The sequence below is a fragment of the Rutidosis leptorrhynchoides genome, chromosome 11, assembly GCF_046630445.1.
Source record: "Rutidosis leptorrhynchoides isolate AG116_Rl617_1_P2 chromosome 11, CSIRO_AGI_Rlap_v1, whole genome shotgun sequence".
In the NCBI taxonomy this organism is placed as follows: domain Eukaryota; kingdom Viridiplantae; phylum Streptophyta; class Magnoliopsida; order Asterales; family Asteraceae; genus Rutidosis; species Rutidosis leptorrhynchoides.
The window spans coordinates 271,503,408-271,521,731 of NC_092343.1; the positions used below are offsets into that span (position 1 = coordinate 271,503,408).

Consider the following 18,324-nt stretch of genomic DNA (forward strand, 5'->3'; position numbering starts at 1 on the left):
TAGTCACATTGATGGTAATTTTACCACACTAAAATTGTTTTTGTTTTTAGTTTGGGTTCCCAGCATCATCACATACAATTATTATAAAATAGAACATAAATAGAATGGAGTATAAAAAAATATATGTTAAAATTATGTATAAAAATCTAATATTCTAAAATTTCAAAAAATTATACTTCCGTGTTCCAAGTTTATTAAACGAGCATTATAGAATTGCGGTTGTTTTTTATCCTAAATTTGAGTCAACACTATCTCCGTCGAATCCGACCTACCATCCTCATTCATCGACATCTCAAACCATTCAAGAAATGGACAGGTATGTTAACTTTTCGAACCATATTCTCTACTTCCTTTTCTCAGTTTTAAAGATTTAACAACCGGGCTGTGATCACATTCATGTTTTAATTATGAGGGTTAACTTGATTATGTATAATCAGTTAATATATTACAACTAATATGCACTAACAACCTGTTAAATGGATAATTCTGACTTAATTAGTTACTGATAATTTATGTACATTAAGATTGTCATTAGTTACAATGGTATGTCAATTTTCATGTGTATGTGTATGCGTATGTTGTTTATAAGTTGGGTTTGTTGTGACATACTAATACATAGTACCTTTTCACTTTCTGTCAACATTTGATTAACTTTTTACTTACTTTTTCATGATTAATTAACTAATTTAATTTTCTATTTGCAGAAAATGGGTAAGCAAAAGACAATGGCAAAAAGAACACATAGACAAAAAAGAAAACAAACATACATAAACCAAGCAACTTCTGTACAAGAACTCGAAGTCAAAAAACGCATATCAGTGAGAATTTGGAACAACGACAAACCCATAAAAGATTATAATGGAAAAAAGATCAGCCAACCACAAGTTCTATTTCTGAGCGATTCTGATGATAGCGCAGATGTTAACGACCCTAAAAAGGTAATGCTTATATATCTCGTAATATTTTAAATAGAAATAGCATGATGGTTGTTGTATCATACAATTGAGTAACTAATTACTACATACATCATATAATACCTTTTAAGGTTACATTAGTGACCTTTACTAATTATTATATGTATTCCATAATGTTCGGTATGAGAAAAATCTATACACATGCTATCTTATTTATGTTTATTAACTTTTTTTTTATAGTTCCAGCAAAGGGGAAAATCAAAGAAGACTAGAGAACCAACCCATACGTCTGCTGTACCAATTTTAATTCCACCTGCAGCGACTATGGAACAGCTTAAGAAGATTAAAAAGTTTGTGGGCTATCGTAGATTGTATTAGCCAACTCTGTGTCGTCTTACTGTGGGTGGTGTTAATGTAGGTTCTATATTCAGCAAATGGTGTTCTTCAGCTTGGATCGGTTTTTTTATATATCGCACAATGTGTATGAAGAACTCGTCTATGAGTTCTTTAGCACTTACCGGTTAAACTTAAACACGGAGGACGTGACGTCAAAGTCAGCCATGTCTTTCAGTTTATGTGGTAAGAAGTTCAATATTTCGTTTTCTAAGTTTGGTGTTGCTATGAAAATATATACGGCCGAGGAAGTGGAAAGTGAATCATTTAAGTCTGGTATAACTGACTGGCTCGCTGATGAGTCATCTGAAGAATTTTGGTCATGTTTTAGTTCTGGGAAGTTCACAAACAACATTTCAGACAATCATATCCTTAACCCCGTCTATAGGATCATGCATCGCGTTGTGGCTGAAAAATTAATCAGTGAGGCAGTTGCACTAACCTTGTCAATTATGAGGACATGTTTTACATGTACTGTATTGTTCATAACAAGCCTTGTAATTTGGCTAAGTGTCTTGGAAAGTTCTTGTATAACTACATGTGGAGGAGTGAAAGTAGTAAAATGTGTGGAGGTGCGATTATAACCCGGTTAGCTATTGGTTTACGGGTAGTGAATGAGGAAGATTTGAAGCGGTTGAAAGTGATAGCCTTTACTAAGTTGATTGAGGAAGATTACTTAAGAAAGCTGGAAATAGTGGAGAAGGATGCTCCTTTGCGGTTTGTTGGTAACACTGAAAAGCCACAAACTGATGCACAAAAGGATACAACTTGATCTGCGACATAACCACCCAGTGACGCTCCACTCGAGCCCCAGGTAAAATAGTACTGTATCTAACTATGGTAATAATATTAGTAGAGTACAAAAAAAATACAAAAAATACAAAAAAAATTGTATTATTATGTATAGGCATAGCATGATCGGTGATGTATATTTTCACATTTCATTAATTACAATCAGTTAGGTTGATAATGTGCATACTAGTATTGCAAAACGTTGACACTAATTTATTTTACTTAATTATATTTTTAATGCAGAAAAAACCCAAAGAAAAGCAGCAAATGCCAGCAACAAACAAACGGTAAACCCGTGGTTCAACTAATTATGAAGCTTTCAGACAACAAAGGATTAAAGAAAACAAATACAAAGTGGAATCTTTAGGACTGAAACATATTGCCAAATGTTTAAGGGATACGGGAAATGGATGTAAATCGAGGAAAGGTAAAGAGAAGGAGGTTGATAGGTCTGATCCAGATGGAGAGTATATGCCGCCATCTGATTCCGAAAATGAAGTTATGTTTAATGCTGATAAGTAGCCATCCAGTCGAAAAGATGATCAAAACCTTGAAGTTCCTAAAAAGGTAATGTTTACTGATGATGTAGCGTGAGGGTACGAAATAGTATTATTTTTAATATAAAATACTACAAAATATGACACAAGTTTTATTAATTTATGGATGGGATATACCTAAACCTTGCTACAACACTATAGGCAGTGTACCTAATCGTAGAGTAGTATAGTTTTTAGTAAGTCCGGTTCGTTCCACAGGGAGCTGGTGATACTTACTATATTTTTAACTATATTTATATAAAATATATATAATTATATAAGTAGTAATCTTATTATAAAAGGGGGGTTTTACCGTTTAATGACCGGTTTGTCGATTCTATATTTTAAGCGTAAAGATAAATGACGATAATTAAAGTGCGTAAAATAATGACAATAAATAAAATGACAGTAAATAAAATTGCGAGTAATAAAATGACAGTAAATAAAGATACGATGAGAAATATAATAAAAGAATTATGCTTATTTAAACTTCCGTAATCATGATGTTTGACGTGTTGATTTTAATTTATTACCATGGGTTAATTGCCCTTTGTCCTGGTTTATTTGATACGTCTATCTGGTTTTTGTCCATAATAGTCCATCGGTCATAAAAATAAAGTGCGAGTATCCTCGTCAAATTACCCTTATACCCGAAGTCAAATATTCCAACTGATTAAGGATTTAAACTGTGACGCAGTTATCACTTCTGTCAACAATTACACCAGTTATCACTGTATGTAATCCACCCCTGTTTTAATTAGTTTATGAATATTAATTCATCCACTTGATCAGAATGAATAATCAATTACCCAACCCAATTGATTAATTAAATGATTATAACAGATTCCATATGAACATCACTAAATAGGACAACCATAATCATTATTAATTATTAGGTTAATTAATTTGAAGATAGGTTCGACAGACTCCAATGAGTTGTCACTCAATTAGACAATACCCCCCATCTATTAATAGTCAATAGTTCAATTTCCACAAGTGTCGGTCTTTTGCCCAAACCTTAATTATGGTCCAAAGTTCAATAACCCCTTCTTAATATTTTAGCCCAACATTACGATTACTTCGGCTCAAATAAGCATAATAATAACTTAGTTACGATACATTAATGTAAAAAGGTTGAACATAACTTACAATGATTAAAAATAGCGTAGCGTTACACGGACAGAATTTCGACTTACACACTCAAACGATCTCTATCATAAATCTTATTATTATCATAATTTAAAATTAAAATTAAGATTATTGTTATATCTTATTAAGTTAACATTATGATAGAGATATAGAATATAGATATTGATAAATAAGAAAAAGATAGAAAAAGGTGTGTTTTTACATTACGATTACAAAGCCTTTTATAGGCGAATTTAGAAATTGAATTTTCACTTATGACCCCTGAACTATGCTCAATTAACAACTTTTTATTATTTAATATTATTCTTATTATGAATTATTTAAATATTATATTTTATTCTTGTGCATAGTTGACTCGTAATTTTTACACCGTTGCGTCGAGCGTTGAGAGTTGACTCTGGTCCCGGTTCCGGATTTTCGAACGTCCTTGCGTACAATTTTATATTTTGTACTTTGCGTTTTGTAACTTGTACTCTTGTCATTTTTAGACGTTCCTCATCAATAATTTGAACCTTTTTGATTGTATCTTGTACTTTTGAGCTTTTTGGATCTTTGTGTCTTCAATTCGTCGTTTTCGCCTTTTGTCTTCGCACTTATTTAAAATAAACGAATATTACTTGAAAATGGAACAATTGCAACTAAAATCTTGTCTTTCTTGGGGGATTTTGCTATGAAATATATGTTCCTTTTTAGCCTTATCAATATCCCCACACTTGAGCGTTGCTTGTCCTCAAGCAATACAGTCTTGAAATAATATAATACATCACACGAATCACTTCTTTATTCTTCACACTTTGTACATCAGTGATTTTGATAGAGCGGTATAAACAATGATAGTAACGATATGGTTAAAGGTGGGTGTGTCATCCACAGTTGCCTTGGGTTTAGGACAACGACACTTGCAATCAAATAGCCGATTTACTTTCGGTTTCCAAAGCAAAGTGCACATTTGAAAGGCGGTTTACAGTCCCACATGACTATAAAAATTTAGATCCTTTAAGGAAATTGGATCTTTATGAAAACATTTGATCTTTTGAAAATTCAAGCTAGATTTTACCCTAGACAAGTTTTCTGATTTGATCCATCATCGGTGTTGCAAAATATATTTGTGGATCAATATTTTGGCTAAAACTTTTAAGTTCGTGTAATCCACTGCTATCCCGGTATCGGAAAGTACACATCCAGTTTACTTGTTCCGTATATTATCTTTCGGTAAACTACCGTCCGGTTGTAAAGGAAAGCGATGAACAAGAAACTGTTAAGGCAATGTCCCGTGACATGCAGATGATTATGGTCTTTTAACGTGTCGGATGCTAGAACTATCCTTGGTAGGAGCGATAGTAAAGATCATCCTATGATTTTTCGGTCTGGCACAAGGTCCTGTCTCCGACCATGCTATGCAACCACCGTTCTTACGGTTGACACCCGATTTGGTTCAGGTGACCTAATGAATTCCAGGTGAATTCCTAGGATTTTACGTTCAATGGTAATGAACGCATTGAAAATGGGTTTTCAGAAAACAAATCGGTTTGTATTTTTGATCAAAATATTTTCTCGTTCAAGCTCGAGTTTAGATATCATTGAATTCCATGAGTTTGAATTCTCAATCTTTAAGGTCAATCTCAAGGATTGAGTAATATCAGTCTTAAAAGCTGATTTTTAATCTTTAAGGAGATTATCCTTTCTGGGGATCTGATTCATTAGTCTTATCAAGCTAATTTTCACGGTGCCTCCCCATTGTACGAGATAAATCCTTCTCATGGTTAGGATAAATCTGACCACTTGGCGACCCTGTTTGATGCTGAGGTCCGTGGATTTCCTGCTGATTTTAGAGATGACTTTTCTAGATTTTTCGTCAACCTACAGCTGGTCTGGACGACAACTTCTTGACCTAAATCAAGAAGCGCGTGTCTTTTTCGGAAGACATTACTTCCTTTTAATGATGGAATTGATTCATCGTGTAGATCCATCTTTCTTTCAAATATATTACAGTAAACCGGGTAAAACTGATTAGTATCATCCAAAACAAAAGTACCTGCAATAATCTTGTACAAAGATATGTGATAGATAATTTTTAATTGAATAACTTGGTACATTCTCCCCACACTTAGTTTCTTTCTTTGCCTTTTTATTCTCCTTTATTCCATTTTAAATGAATTCAAGCATTTTAGGTTGTTTCTCAATTTATGTCCTTTCCGAGGTAACGATAATTTCGGCATTAACACCTAGTTTTATCGTTCATAAATATGTATAAACATGATTTTGAATTCATTTAGTTGAAATTTTTTTCAAATTTTCACAAAATTTGGCAATTAAAACAAGTGTAAACCCGAAAGAATTTATAACCCTTCCCCACACTTGAGATCTTGCAATGCCCTCATTTGCAAGAAATCAGTAAAAATTTAAATTCATGAGGGTGATTAGTGTAGAAAAATGATTAAAAATACCGAGTTTGCAAACATATTGTTGTTATTTCACATTTGATATTTTGTTTCTTGTCGTCAAAATTAGTACCTTTTTCTGAACTTAATGACAGTCTTTGAAAGTGCGTTATTTTACCCTGTTTTGTATATAACATAAAATACAAACATACATAATTTTGAAGTTGGGTATATTACCCCACGTTCAAAAATTTATAAAATCTAATATTTTTTTATTTTTTTGCATACTTTAAATCAATAAAATTAAAAATAATGATGACAAAATTTTTCGCCCCGTCCTTGGGTAAAGCAATTTCGATTCAACGACCTAGTCTTCAACTTACGACGAATTTTAGAAATCAATTTTTTAAACTTAATGAAATAAAGTAAATTTTGTTTTTAAAATCACACAAAACTTAAATTTAAAAGGCATATTAATTAAAACCTAAAAAATAAAAATTCAGAATGGTGGGAGAAAACTAGTTCTTTAGTGTCTGCTAGCGGAAAAGACCAATCGGATTCCATTCTCGGAACTACACGAGAACAGAACAATTAACTCTAGACAGCATTTTCTTTTTAGAACATTTAAATCTCCCCACACTTAGGTAGCTGTGGTGTCGAAATTGTGATTAACTTCATCGTCAATTTCTCTTGGTCCATAATCAACTTGCATATCCGTGACTTTTTCTTTAAGCCATTGGTCGGATTCCTGTGTAATATCCACAATTTCAACTAGTTTCTCCTTTTCTTTAGGTGATAGATTGGATACTAACCGGTTACATAACTTAAAGTTCCCCTTGGTTCTAGCATCGCGAATCCGTTTAATAAGTTTCTTCATTGAACTATTAATAACGGGATCATTTAATTTCGTATCAAAAACGGGGTTCTTTGTTATCATGTCATCATTAGGTGTTACTTCATTTTCCCCACACTTAGGCGTTTCATTATTGCTAAGTATTACCGTTGGAGTTGGTAAAAGCACATGGTTCTTACCAATTGTTTTTACTGGTTCAACGGTTTTGGCTGGTGGAGATTTAGACTTTCGAATCATAAAGGTGATCGATTTGTCACCACTTTTAAGTGTCATTCTTCCATTTCCTACATCAAATAACGCCTTGGTGGACGCTAAGAATGGCCGACCTAAAATTAGAGGAATGTTTGGGTCCTCTTCTATGTCAATGACAATAAATTCGACTAGAAAGGTTAAATTGCCTACTTGAACGGGTAGGTTGTCAGCAATTCCAACTGGGTGCTTAATGGTTTGATCAAAGAGTCGAACACTCATATCCGTTGGACTTAACTTACCTACACCTAATCTCTTATATAAGGAAAGAGGCATAACACTTACACTTGCACCTAAATCTGCTAGTGCATCATACATGACACAATCACTAAGTAGACAAGGAACAATAAATTCACCCGGATTACCTACCCTAGGTGGAGGTTTTGGTGGAACTGTCTTCACCGGGTTTATATTTACGGCTTTTGTTTCTTGCACTTTCTTATTCTTTTTCTTATTCTTCTTTCCAGAGGTATCACAATCTTTATTACCTATCACTTGCTCATACTCAACTCCTTTTCTTGGAAACGGGATGGGTGGTTTGTATGGTGCCACCACTGGCTTTACATACTCGGGTGGTGGTGGTGTAACTTCTTCATTGTTACTCTCATCTAAAACCTTCCCATCTTCTGGTGCTGGTTTTTCAGAATTCGTTGAAACCATATTAACATTCTCATTCCGAGGATTTACTTCAGTATTACTCGGTAGCTTTCCTTGTTCCCTCTCACTCATCATGCTAGCAAGAGTACCTACGTGTTTTTCTAGATTCAAAATGGAAGCTTGTTGAGTTCTTAATGACTGATCAAATCTCTCGTTCGTTTGGGTTTGAGTTTCAATAAATTGTGTTTGAGATTCAACTAGCTTAAATACCACTTCTTCCAGATTTGACTTTTTCTCTTCGGTTTGTTGTTGTGGTTTATATAAGCCAGGTCTTTGTTGATTGAAAGTGTTGTTTTGAGTTGGTTGGTTATTCGGACCTTGTTGGTTATACCAGTTATTTTCGGGTCCTTTTGGATTGTAAAGAATGTTTTGATTTCGATTGAAGTTTAGCTTTGGCGGTTGATAATTATTTTGATAATTATTTCCAGGCCTTTGGTTCATATAGGAAACATTCTCTCGTTGTTCCAATGTTGGTTCAATGTGACAATCTTTTAATAAGTGTGGTCCACCGCATAGCTCACAACTGATTCGTATTGCGTGAATATCTTTATTCATCTTTTCCATTCGTCTTTCGAAAGCATCTATTTTTGCTGAAACGGAATCAAAGTCATGGCTAGAATCGGCTCTAGCCACTTTAGATGAACGAAAAATATCTTTTTCTTGGTGCCACTCATGCGAGTGGGAGGCTGTGTTATCAATAATTTTGTAAGCTTCAGTTGCGGTTTTCTTCATAATGGAACCACCAGCTGTTATGTCGATGTCTTTTCGTGTAGCAACGTTGACACCTTGGTAGAATATTTGTACTATTTGATAAGTGTCTAAACCGTGTTGAGGACATCCTCTCAACATCCTTCCGAATCTTGTCCACGCCTCATATAATGTTTCATTTGGCTTTTGTGTGAACGTAACAATTTCTCCTTGAAGTCTCACGGCTTTAGATGCCGGAAAGAATCTTTTAAGAAATTTCTCAACTAAAATATCCCATGTGTCAATCGCCCCTTCAGGTAACGATTCTAACCAATCTTTGGCTTCTCCCTTTAAAGTCCAGGGAAACAACATGAGATAGATCTGCTCATCTTCCACTTCTCGGATTTTGAATAGTGTACAAATTCTTTTAAACGTACGAAGGTGTTCGTTAGGATCTTCATTCGGTGCACCACTGAATTGGCATTGGTTAGTTACCATGTGTAGGATTTGTCCTTTAATTTCATAATCTGGAGCATTAACTTCTGGTTTAATAATGGCGTGACCTTGGCCCGTGCGTTTAGCCCTCATTCGATCTTCCATACTTAGAGGTTCCGTTACTTCCATAATTGAATTCGTTGAATCGGTATCACTAGATGATTCTGATTTAATGGTTCGTTCCTCAACAATCTCTGTTTGAATGATTGGTGGCTCCGGAGGAAAGTTTAGTGGTTCAGGATCTACGAACCGTTCCTGAATATTCTCTGGATTCTCAATTGTGAGGTTGGGTTCAAAAAATGGATTATCGGAAATTTGAACTGAAGTACTTGGTCGACTGGATGACGATTCTAAAGAAAAATCAACGGCGGTTATATTTGCTAAATGTCTTGATCTAGTTACAGGTGGTGAACGTACAAAAGGTGGTGAACGTCTTGCTCGGTGCATTCACTGAATATCCTATTAGTTTTTAAAAGGAAAGAAAAATTATAATAAGTTATCCAATCAATAGACTTTTCTGATTTTGCCCACGTTTCGAATAGCCAAAAGATGCAGCAGAGGGGCAGGATTCGTTTGGTCTCATTATAATTGAGTACTGTTTGGCTCCAATAACCCGGTCCACGTACAAATCCAACTATTACTACGAACCAGAAAATTTTGATGTCTATCAATTTAACCACTTAAAATAAATTTTCGTAATTTTAAGAAATTTAGAGATGAAGTAGAAAAAAATCTAAGTCCTAAAAACTAGAATGGCGAGAAATAAGAGAGAAAAAGAGTGCGCGTCGAAAAGTGTCGAAAAATGAAAAAGACGAAGAGTGGTTTGTAAACACGCGGTTAATCCAACCTTATAACGATCACTATCTTAAAATTAAAGCTACAAATGGAGATCACTAATTGGAATTGTAATTGATACATAGGTAAACGCGTCGAAAAATAAAAATAAGAAAATAGCGCGAAAAATGGCGTCGCAAAATTTTAAAGCACCTAAAACTTAGTCTAAGGAATAAGCACTTAAGGGATTTTACGGCAAACCTAAAAATTCTAGAAATAAAAATAACTATGGCAAAACTAAACTTAATACTAAAAATTGTAACTAGAGTCTAAAAATCTAAAGGTAATAAAAAAAAAAAACTTTTTTTTTATTTTTTTTTATATTTCGTTTTTTAAGGATTTTAAATTTTTTTTTTTTAAAAAAAAACGATTTTTTTTTACAATTTTTTTTTTTTTTTTTAAAAACGAATTTTTTTTTTTTTAAAAAAATGTTTTTTTTTTTTCAATTTTTTTTTTTTTATAAAAAACGAATTTTTATTTTTCTTTAAAAAAAAATGTTTTTTTTTTACCCAAATTTTTTTTTTAACTCATTTACTATTCATGAATAGTAAATGAAAAGAAATTAATTAATTTACTATTCACATGAAAGTGACATGATAGAAATTATTAATTATAAGTTACATAATATACCCCTGAAGTATTTAATAAATACGACTTTTTTAAAATTTACGTATCAATTTTGATTCTAAAATATTATTATATTATTATATTATATTTCAATATTATTATATTATTATATTCTATTTCAATATTATTATATTTTTATATTTTATTTCAATATTATTATAATTAAAAATATAGCGTTTTAGCGCTCCCCGGCAGCGGCGCCAAAAACTTGATGATGTAGCGTGAGGGTACGAAATAGTATTATTTTTAATACAAAATACTACAAAATATGACACAAGTTTTATTAATTTATGGATGGGATATACCTAAACCTTGCTACAACACTATAGGCAGTGTACCTAATCGTAGAGTAGTGTAGTTTTTAGTAAGTCCGGTTCGTTCCACAGGGAGCTGGTGATACTTACTATATTTTTAACTATATTTATATAAAATATATATAATTATATAAGTAGTAATCTTATTATAAAAGGGGGGTTTTACCGTTTAATAACCGGTTTGTCGATTCTATATTTTAAGCGTAAAGATAAATGACGATAATTAAAGTGCGTAAAATAATGACAATAAATAAAATGACAGTAAATAAAATTGCGAGTAATAAAATGACAGTAAATAAAGATACGATGAGAAATATAATAAAAGAATTATGCTTATTTAAACTTCCGTAATCATGATGTTTGACGTGTTGATTTTAATTTATTACCATGGGTTAATTGCCCTTTGTCCTGGTTTATTTGATACGTCTATCTGGTTTTTGTCCATAATAGTCCATCGGTCATAAAAATAAAGTGCGAGTATCCTCGTCAAATTACCCTTATACCCGAAGTCAAATATTCCAACTGATTAAGGATTTAAACTGTGACGCAGTTATCACTTCTGTCAACAATTACACCAGTTATCACTGTATGTAATCCACCCCTGTTTTAATTAGTTTATGAATATTAATTCATCCACTTGATCAGAATGAATAATCAATTACCCAACCCAATTGATTAATTAAATGATTATAACAGATTCCATATGAACATCACTAAATAGGACAACCATAATCATTATTAATTATTAGGTTAATTAATTTGAAGATAGGTTCGACAGACTCCAATGAGTTGTCACTCAATTAGATAATACCCCCCATCTATTAATAGTCAATAGTTCAATTTCCACAAGTGTCGGTCTTTTGCCCAAACCTTAATTATGGTCCAAAGTTCAATAACCCCTTCTTAATATTTTAGCCCAACATTACGATTACTTCGGCTCAAATAAGCATAATAATAACTTAGTTACGATACATTAATGTAAAAAGGTTGAACATAACTTACAATGATTAAAAATAGCGTAGCGTTACACGGACAGAATTTCGACTTACACACTCAAACGATCTCTATCATAAATCTTATTATTATCATAATTTAAAATTAAAATTAAGATTATTGTTATATCTTATTAAGTTAACATTATGATAGAGATATAGAATATAGATATTGATAAATAAGAAAAAGATAGAAAAAGGTGTGTTTTTACATTACGATTACAAAGCCTTTTATAGACGAATTTAGAAATTGAATTTTCACTTATGACCCCTGAACTATGCTCAATTAACAACTTTTTATTATTTAATATTATTCTTATTATGAATTATTTAAATATTATATTTTATTCTTGTGCATAGTTGACTCGTAATTTTTACACCGTTGCGTCGAGCGTTGAGAGTTGACTCTGGTCCCGGTTCCGGATTTTCGAACGTCCTTGCGTACAATTTTATATTTTGTACTTTGCGTTTTGTAACTTGTACTCTTGTCATTTTTAGACGTTCCTCATCAATAATTTGAACCTTTTTGATTGTATCTTGTACTTTTGAGCTTTTTGGACCTTTGTGTCTTCAATTCGTCGTTTTCGCCTTTTGTCTTCGCACTTATTTAAAATAAACGAATATTACTTGAAAATGGAACAATTGCAACTAAAATCTTGTCTTTCTTGGGGGATTTTGCTATGAAATATATGTTCCTTTTTAGCCTTATCATTTACAACTACCTTATATACTTCCTAATGTTTGGTATATATGTACTAAATCTATACACATGTTTACTTATTTATGTTGATTTATTTTCATTTATAATTACAGAAAAGAGGAGACCAAAGAAGACTACATCAACAACGGAAGCGTCTGCAAAACCACTTTCAGTTAAATCTGCAGCGACGTTGGAACAACTACAAAATAAGGTCAGGTTTGTGGGACCTCGAACTTTGTGGTGGCCAACTCTTGAAAAACATAATGAGGCTGATGTTTTCAAACAATGGTGTACTCCGGCCTAGAAAAGGTTATTTGACACAAGCCAAAATGTGTATAAACCACTAGTCCTTGAGTTCTACAGCACCTACCGATTCAACCAACACACGGATGACGTGAAGTCAAAGTCAGCCATGTTCTGCACTTTAGGTGGTAAGAACTACAATCTATCATTTTTTGATTCCGCTATTTATATGAAACTATATACTGATGAGGAAGTGGTGGGTGACGACTTTAAGTATGGTTTAACTGGTTGGCCATCTGATGTGTTGGCTGGAGAATTTTGGAAATCCATTGGTACTGGGTGAAACGACCCGTCCTAATCCATACGGACGAAGTCCATATCGATTATAAACGATTCACAATAGTTGATTACATCGCGAGGTATTTGACCTCTATATGATATATTTTACAAACATTGCATTCGTTTTTGAAAAGACAATCTTTCATTACATCGAAAGTTGACAACATGCATACCATTTCGTAATATATCTTACTATAATAGACTTAATAATAATCTTGATGAACTCAACGACTCGAATGCAACGTCTTTTGAAATATGTCATGAATGACTCCAAGTAATATCTCTAAGATGAGCAAATGCACAGCGAAAGATTTCTTTCGTACCTGAGAATAAACATGCTTTAAAGTGTCAACCAAAAGGTTGGTGAGTTCATTAGTTTAACATAATTAATCATTTCCATCATTTTAATAGACCACAAGGTTTTCATTTCTCATAAATATACGTCCAATGCATAGAGACAAAAATATCATTCATATGGATTAAACACCTGGTAACCGACATTCACAATATGCATATAAGAATATCCCCATCATTCCGGGATCCTCCTTCGGACATGATATAAATTTCGAAGTACTAAAGCATCCGGTACTTTAGATGGGGCTTATTGGGCCCAATAGATCTATCTTTAGGATTCGCGTCAATTAGGGTGTCTGTTCCCTAATTCTTAGATTACCAGACTTAATAAAAAGGGGCATATTCGATTTCGATCATTCAACCATATAATGTAGTTTCAATTACTTGTGTCTATTTCGTAAAACAGTTATAAAAACAGCGCATGTATTCTCAGTCCCAAAAATATATATTGCAAAAGCATTTAAAAGGGGATTAATGAAACTCACAATACTGTATTTTGTAGTAAAAAATACATATGACGACACTGAACAATGCAGGGTTGGCCTTGGATTCACGAACCTATATCATTTGTATATATATTAACACGTATAATCGTAATCGAACAAATTTTTATACATTATATCTTAAATTATATATTATATATATTTAATTTGTATACATACTTAAAATGATTAATATTTATAGTTATATCAATATATTTATATATATATGTATATATTAAAAATACCTAATTTGTTAAAAATATAAATATGATTAGTACATACTTATATGTAATATTACTATAAGTATATTTTTATTTCAATAATAGTAACAAAGGTTGTATTCAATTATAATGATAATATTAATAATAATAATACTTAACAAAAGAGATAGATTAATTAATGAGATGGTGTTTCTAATCATAGCAATGCTAGTATTAATACAAATTTGGATTTTAATAATAGTTAGAATAATAATAATAATAATAATAATAATAATAATAATAATAATAATAATAATAATAATAATAACAATAATTAGGAATAATAGTAATAATAATAATAATAAAAGGAATGCTACCTCACAAGAATAAGCCAAAAATAATTGCCCTTGCCTAGGCTCGAACCCGTAACCTCCCGCTCAACCCACAACACCCTAAACCATTCATCTGACCATTACATTTCTGGTTTATTTTATGACATAAATATATATAACCCGAATTTATATGTGTCACCTTCTTCTTCATTTAAATTGATCATAATTATTCTCAGCCCAACACTTAAACACTTCAGCCCAACAGACAAATTGAATATCGGCCCAAAGTAATAACCAAACCCAAAACGTATTCAGTTCTTCTTTTAATCTATCTTTTTTTTTTAACCGACAAAAGAGATAGTGGGAGTGTAGTTGGCAGGAAAACAAACATATTTACATCATCATTCTTTATTCATCTTCACCAATAATTATCATCATCATTTCGCCTTTTTAACATCCAACAGAAACAGTAAAAAAAATGGAAACAGGAATTTAAATAGCAGCGCCTGGTTCCATTGCTTTTGTCAACAGAAAGAAAAAAATAAATAAATATAAGTAGCAGCGATAGTACAGTGAAAATGGTAGTGGTTTTCGTGACGATGGGTGGTGATTAAAGTGGTGCTCGGTGGTGGTGATAATCATGGTGGTTGTAGGTGGTTTGATGTAATTCACGATTGGAGAGAGAGAGATTAAGATAGGTATCATGGTGGTTTGTCGTTGATGGTTAAAGGTGATGGTTTCGGGTTTCGATCAATCAAAAGGTAAGTTGTACAGGAATAGTAACCACACAAGTGGGTTTCATGTTTTCGATCATTCGAACAATAACTTGTAGCAGTAGTCACCATAACGTGATGAGGTAACTATTGAGTGGTAATCTTAGATAATTTGTGATGGAGATGGTGGACGTTTGAGAGGAAGAAGATTGAAGAGATAACGATGATGGTGGTAATCGTGCAAAAGGTGATGGTGAGTTCTATGGTGTCACGGTGGTGATATGGGAATGGAGGGGTGATCGAAAACCCAAGTGATTATCGATGGAAAAAAGAATGGTGATGCTTCATCTACTAACTCTCGGTGTATAAATATATAGAGATATAAGAGATATATGTATCTTATAATATGTAATAATTATAAGTTTAATAATTAATAATAATTATCTTTATCTATTAAAAATAAAATAGTCAATATATGTTGTCATCAACTAGAAAAAGGAAAAGTGATGGATTTCATGAATCATAATATCTTGTTTATACATAATTTACATGATACATATAAATATATATCAACTAGTGTATAGGGAGTGGTTAAGGGATGATGAATGTGAACGCAAGATTGGGAAAGTATGATACAATTGTGGATTAGTTTAAGGTGGACAATGAAAGGAAAGAAAAAAATGCACATGTTTCATTCACAGGTTGTTACAGAAAAAATAAAATAATGAATATAGATATTGGAGCTATACGTGTCATACCTATACTAGCTTCTTAGTTGGGGTATTAATCTAATTATTTAGAGCCAGTTAGTGGACAGAACTAGAAAACAAGAAGTTCAATGAATTAGCAGCCTTTCTTTTGGTTGTTTTCTACCGACGCTTTTCCAATGTAGTATGTATCGTGCTCCGTTATTAATAAATAGCAGACAAAAGGTCTTCATAAAAAATTGTCATAATTTTAAATTAACTATATTTATTTATTTTGGTCATTATGATATAAAATTTGATCATTTATTTATTAAATGAAAATTACATCAACTGTCCCTCTCATTTATGGGTACAATATAAAAAGTGTTAAAATTTGATAATTAAGTCCTAAATATACTTTTACTAAGCCTATAACTCATTTTCGTATCACCGTTTATTTTAAAATCACATAAGTTCCTTTTTAACTCGTTTACTATTAATCGAATTACAATTGGGCGTTACCAGTGTTTTACTAAATAACTTCGAAATCATAAAATATATTTAATATACTTCTTATGTATATATATATATATATATATATATATATATATATATATATATATATATATATAGATTTATTTTATATAATAAATTTTTATCTCTTATATTATTTTATAATTTAAATCATACATTAAATCAACTATATTTCAAAGTATTATATATATTTAAATATATATGTAATTAATTATTTATATGTAATAGTTCGTGAATCGTCGGAAATGGTCGAAGTTAATTTGATTGTATGAAAACAGTTCAAAATTTTTGAGACTCAACATTTCAGACTTTGCTTATCATATCTGAAACATATAAAGATTAAGTTTAAATTTGGTCGGAAATTCCCGGGTCGTCACACTGGGGAATACGGAAAAAACACTTCAGCCATACACATCCCTAGCCCTTCCTACAGGATCCTCCATCGAGTTGTAGCTGAAACTATTAATCAGCGAGGCACTTCCACTAACCTTGTCACTCAGGATGACCTATTTTTACAGGTATTGTATTGTTAAGAACAAGTCTTGTAATATGGCAAGGTGTCTTGCAATGTTTCTGTATAAGGGCCCGGGGAAGTGTGTCAATAGTACCGTGTGTGGAGGGGCATATGTCACCCAATTAGCAATTGGGTTAGGGGTTGTCACTCAAGAGGCTTTGAATGGCATGGAAGTTGTGGGAAATACTAAATTTTTTTATGAACAACTATTAAGAAAGCTAGAAATAGTAGAGAAGGATGATCCTTTGCGTTTTGTCGATCCTAGTATGAAAATGACAACCAATTCACATAGTGAATCTACAACACCTGCCACACTAGCTGCACAGGTTAAATGGTTAAACGATGCACTCAGATTTTTGATTAAGCAACTAGGATATTCATTTCCTTCACCCCCGCATACGGTTTCAGATGGTGACAGAAGTGATGGTACTCCTCAAGCAGCTAATGATCAAGATTAAAGCACTTTAATTGAACTTTGATATGAAAGAAACTTGTTTTATAAAACTGTTATGTTTGGGCTGCTTGAAACAATTTATGGTTGGCTAGTTTTTAATTGCATCTTTGTATTTATGGCTGGTGAAAACTAAGTAATTCTGTCAGGTTGAAACAATTAATGTCATGTTATGTTTGTAAGTTGTTAGTGCATCTTTGCAACTTGAAACAATGTAATCGTCCTTTTGGTTATGGTTTTTGATTGGTACCAAACATGTTCCATTAATCTATTACTAGTTACTACTTTGTAATATTAACTTTAAACAAATTTATGTTGTTTGCTTTTGGTTGTTTGAACTTGAGATTTGAACTAGAGATTACAAAAATGTTCTATTAAGTCGTTGGATCTTCTCATTATAGGACCCTTTTTAAAAAGGTCACAAGTTATCATAGGACCTTTAAAAAAGTGTCCTATTAGTTATACCATAGCGGTTTTATGTAAAATAAAAAAAAAAGAGAAAAACCTTTCAGATTAACACAATGGGTCAAATGGTTGTCATATTGGTATGTAAAGGGGATGTCGTGGGTTCGAGTCCCTGCTCCACTTTGATTGTTTTACTTTTTATAAAACACTTGATTGTTTATTACTAGTTCATGATGTTGGAGTTAATAGGACTAAAAGGTCCTATTTAATCTCATTATAAGACCCTTTTTAAAAAGGTCACAAGTTATTATAGGACCTTTTAAAAAGTGTCCTATTAGTTACACCTTTTAGGACCCTAAATAATTTCCGTCAATCAACATATATGACACTATTACTATAAGGTCCTATTTAATCCCATTATAAGACCCTTATTAAAAAGGCCACGAGTTATGATAGGACTTTTATAAAGTGTCCTATTAGTTATACCTTTTAGGACCC

The 18,324-nt window shown here is 32.2% G+C and overlaps 1 non-coding gene across 1 annotated transcript; it reads left to right on the forward strand.

The window, feature by feature from the left end:
- Positions 1–8,744: 8,744 nt before the first annotated feature.
- On the forward strand, positions 8,745–8,851 carry LOC139879223 (small nucleolar RNA R71). Its single transcript, XR_011770077.1, has one exon. It is a non-coding gene; the product is annotated as a small nucleolar RNA R71 (small nucleolar RNA).
- The last annotated feature ends 9,473 nt before the right edge of the window (positions 8,852–18,324 follow it).